This window comes from Muntiacus reevesi, chromosome X (genome assembly GCF_963930625.1).
Source record: "Muntiacus reevesi chromosome X, mMunRee1.1, whole genome shotgun sequence".
Classification (NCBI taxonomy): Eukaryota; Metazoa; Chordata; class Mammalia; order Artiodactyla; family Cervidae; genus Muntiacus; species Muntiacus reevesi.
Window position 1 is genome coordinate 85,694,183 of NC_089271.1, and position 4,967 is coordinate 85,699,149.

The 4,967-nt window shown below is 43.6% G+C and overlaps 1 pseudogene; it reads left to right on the forward strand.

Annotated features, from left to right (window-relative positions):
- The first annotated feature begins 1,055 nt into the window (after positions 1-1,055).
- LOC136154561 (E3 ubiquitin-protein ligase SIAH1-like) lies at positions 1,056-2,284 on the forward strand (annotated as a pseudogene).
- The last annotated feature ends 2,683 nt before the right edge of the window (positions 2,285-4,967 follow it).

Consider the following 4,967-nt stretch of genomic DNA (forward strand, 5'->3'; position numbering starts at 1 on the left):
ACATCGTGCATGTTCTTAATATCACCTCAGGAGACATTAGTAGAAGTGGAGTTCTGGATCAAAGGAGATGAGTGTGTCTCAAAATGGTTTTTGTTGTTGTTGTTGTTGCTCTTAACAAATGCCATAATATTAGCCATACCGAGTTCGTACTGATTTTCCGCAAAATTGAAATCAGTAACACACTCCTTAAGATTTCACTTGCACAAAGTAGTGTAACTTCAGAGTTATGTGCGTGTAGCATTTTCAGTTTAATATAGTGTGGCTTCTTGTTGCTCTGATCTTGTTTTTGCTAGTGGTTTCCACCTTGTATGCATACATATATTTAATTTACAGTTTACTGGTATCAATGAATTTAAGATGACCAATAGACACCACAAATACTTCATTTCCTTTGGTGAATTTCATAGTAAAACACTAAATGAACTCATCTTAATGTGCTCATTAATCTGCTATAATAAAATCTACTCCTTCCTTGATAGATATTCTGAATATTCTTTGTACTGGATCATATTTAATCTCAGGAGTAAAAACAAAAATCAACCCCTCAAAACCATACTCACAGCTTTGCTGACTTACACAATCAACAGTGAAATGTTAACTGAGTGACTGAACAGAACTGAACTGAAGGGTTTCAGGCAAAACTGAATTTTTTAATCTACTGAACAGCCTGACTGCTCAGATAAGCAGAATTTAATTGACACCTATTTAGGAGATTCTGCCTGGAGACGAGTTATGGAAAAAAATACAGCTCCAAGAGAAACTTCTCACTTTTCTCTCTTCAAAACTCTGATTTTCTCCTAGTCCAGCCATCCTCACAGAGGTTTTAAGCAGATTAATCAGTGCTTGAAGAGCACGTTTATACATGAAAAGTAGCTAAGTGCTCATTTAATCTTTTAAACTCTGGATTATTCCTATTGCAGTTCTAATTTCATACTTTTTCCATAATGTCACCAGATTGTAGGTGAGCTCCCAAAATAGACAGTTACTAGGACTAAAACCATTATAAGTCCCAACATGCAAAATAGCTCTGGGAAAGGAATGCTGAGATTGTAACAATGACCTATTCCTTTAAAAAGATTCTTGTTGACCCCCTGCGCTTCTTGTTGACCCCCTGTGGGCCGACGGCGCGCGAGGTCGTGACCCCTCCACGCAACCCCCCCCCCCCCCCCCCCGCGGTGGCCGCCATAGCGTGAGGTATTTAGCGGGAGGGCGCAGAGGGTTATAGAACGCGCGGGACGCCGGCGGCGGACAGTGGGGAGCCGCGGCGACCGTTGCTGGGCGCACTCTAACGGCAGCGGCGAGTCAGAGTGTCCCGTCGGTATTGGCGTGAGGCAGAGGCAGTGACACTGCCCGCGGTGACGGGCGTTGGCGGCGGCGGCGACCGAGCGTGTTTGAGCCAGGACCGAGGTGCGAGGCGCGCTCTCCGCCCACAGAAATGAGCCGTCGGACTGAGAGAGAACCTACTGAACCGTCAGATGGCGCGCCCTCCTCCCCGACGGTGCCTGACCAGGCCGGCACAACTGCGTCCACCAATGACTTGGCGAGACTTTTTGAGTGTCCCGTCTGCTTTGATTATGTGCTGCCTCCAATTCTCCAATGTCATAATGGCCATCTTGTCTGTAACGACTGTCGCCGAAAGCTCACACGTTGTCCAACTTGCCGGGACCCGCTGACATCCATTCGCAACTTGGCCATGGAGAAAGTGGCCGTTTCAGTACTTTTCCCCTGTAAATATGCCTCTTTTGGTTGTGAAATAACTATGTCACCCACAGAAAAAGCAGGCCATGAAGAACACTGTGAGTTTAGGCCCTGCTGTTGTCCCTGCCCTGGAGGTGTCTGTGGGTGGCAAGGCTCAGTGAATGCTGTAGTGCCGCATCTGAGGCAGAACCATGAGTCCATTATAACCCTGCAGGGAGAAGTTGTCATTTTCCTTGCAATCAGCATTAATATTTCTGGTGTCCTTGACTGGCTGATGATGCAGTCCTGTTTTGGGTTTCACTTCATGATAATCTTGGAGAAACTGGAAACCTACGATGGTCACCAGAAATTCTTTGCTGTTGTTCAACTGATAGGAACACAGGAACAAGCTAAAAATTTCACTTATCGACTTGAGCTAAATGGTAATAGGCGCCGATTGACTTGGGAAGCCACGCCTCTGTCTATTTATGAGAGTGTTGAAACAGCCATCATGAACAGTGACTGCCTAATCTTCGACCCTGGAGTTGCAGAACTTTTCGCAGAAAATGGCAATTTAAGCATCGATGTAACTATTTCCATGTCTTGAAATGATGATCAAACATTTTCCGACGAGTGTTTAAAACCAGTACATTCAATTTCACAGAGAATAAGGCACCTGTCTTCCTACCAACCAGAAACTTTTGGTAGGTGGAAGCTAGAGACATTAAGATAAATAAAAAGAAAGGATGTTAAATACAAGAAATAGTTGTATGTAATAACACTAATATATTTAAAATAAGTCAGTAGTAAACCACTGAAAAATGTATATATGTTTACACCCGAGATGGCCATCTTTTGAATTAAATAAGTAAACTTTGAAAACTAATTCTGAATTTTTGTTTATAATAGTGTACTGTTGAAAACAGTGTACTGTTTAAAATAGTGTATTTTTGAGTGTGTGTTTGTGTATTTGCTAATTTTTAAGTCTAGTTTTTAATTTGACTTTCTTTTCTGTAAAAAGCAAAAAAGCTAAGAAGCTTCTTATTTATTTGATGTCACCATAAAGACTTTTTCAGGGATTTGGAAATGAGAGCATTTTGTATTTGTTGTAGAGGGAAAAAAGCTATTCATGTAAGAGGCTTTCCTGCTAGCTCCACTGCTAAAGAGTCTGGCTGCAATGCAGGAGAGCCTGGATCAATTTCCTGGGTGGGGGAAAAACCCGCTGGAGAAGGGATAGGCTACCCACTCCAGTATTCTTGGGCTTACCTTGGGGCTCAAGCTAGTAAAGAACCCACCTGCAATGTGGGAGATCTGGGTTTGAATGGGTACCCATTGCAGTGTTCTGGCCTGGAGAATTCCATGCACTTTATGGTCCTTGTGGTCAGAAAGAGTGGGAGGAGGGATAGGTTACCCACTCCAGTATTGTTGGGCTTCCTTTGTGGCTCAGCTTGTAAAGAATCCACCTGCAATGTGGGAAGTTTGGGTTTGACCCTGGGTTGGGAACATGTCCTGCAGAAGGGAAAGGCTTACCCACTCCAGTATTCTGGCCTGGAGTATTACAAGGACAGTAGATCGCCTGGAGAAGGGAATGGGTACCCACTGCAGTATTCTAGCCTGGAGAATTCCATGGACTTAGAGTCCATGTGGTCGAAAGAGTGGGACAAGGAATAGGCTACCCATTCCAGTATAACTGGGCTTCCCTTGTGGCTCAGTTGGTAAAGAATCCGCCTGCACTATAGGAGATCTGGGTTGGATTCCTGGATTGGGCAGATCCCATGGAGAAGGCAAAGGATATGCACTCCAGTATTCAGGCCAGGAGAATTCCATGGACTGTAGATCTCCTGGAGAAGGAAAGGGCTACTCAGTTCAGTATTCTGTCCAAATGAATTTCATGGACTGTATAGTCCATGTGGTCACAAAGAGTGAGAGAAGGGATAGGCTATCCACTCCAGCTTTCGTAGACTTCCCTTGTGGCTCAGCTGGTAAAGAATCTGCATGCAGTGTGGGTGATCTGCGTCGATCCCTGAGTTGGGAAGATCCCCTGGAGAAGGGATCGATTACCCACTCCAGTATTCTGGCCTGGAGAATTCCATGGAGTTTATAGTCCATGCGGTGGCACAGATTGGGAGAAAGGATAGACTACCCACTCCGGTATTCTCGGGCTTCCCTTGTGGCTCAGCTGGTAAAGAATCCGCCTGCAATGTGGGCAATCTGAGTTCAATCCCTAGGTTGGGAATATCCCCTGGAGACGGGAAGGGCTACCCACTCCAGTATTCTCACCAGGAGAATTCCATGGACTGTGTATTCCATGTGGTCACAAAGAGGAGAGAGTGGAGAGACTACACACTCAAATATTTTCAGGCTTTCCCTGTGGCTTAGCTGGTAAAGAATCTGCCTGCAATGTGGTCGATCTGGGTTCAATCCCTGGGTTGAGAAGAACCCTGCAGAAAGGAAAGCCTATGCACTTCAGTATTCTGGCCTGCAGAATGGCATGGATTTTAGATCCACTGGAGGAGGGAAAGGCTACCCACTCCAGTATTCTGGCCTGGAGAATCCCATGGACTACACAAACAGTCCATGTGTTCACAAGGGTCAGACAGTCCTGAGCGACTTTCACTTTCTTTCATTGCAGGTTAGCTAAAATGCCATGGACATTTTGTTTCAAAACTCAGACTTGGGATTTGAGTTCATCAATAGACTAGACACATTTTCATGAGAATCTTGGTATTGTACCTCTCTTCCTTCTTCCTTAAACATTTCGTAACATTTTTCACAAATACCTCTTAACAGGTTGTGATGAGATATTTCTCGTCCAGGACTGATTAAAAGATATTCATTTGGATTTATAACCAAATGTCTATGAGAAAAACAAGTCGGACTATGACTCCTACAGGCAATGCAGGAAAATTAATACCACTGAATTGTATAACTTTCTATCAATTTCACCTTTCCAATTACCTTGCTCAAAGTAAAAAAGAAAGGTCAAAGCTAATAATCTGATGTGAAGCTACCAAGTGTTGAAACAGGCAGGTTATTGAAAGGTGCTGAGCGAGCATGTGGGCGTGTCTTTGTTTTTAACTCTGAACAAGTTCAAAGTTGTCAGCGAGTTGTTAGCTGTTCCAAAATTAGTATCTAAACTCTATAATACAGATTTGATAAACAACAAGGTCTTACTGTATAGCACAGTGAGCTATATATAATATCCTGTGATAAACCATAAAGGAAAAGAATATGACAAAGTGTATATATATTTATAAAAACCTGAATCACTTTGCTGTAGAGCAGAGATT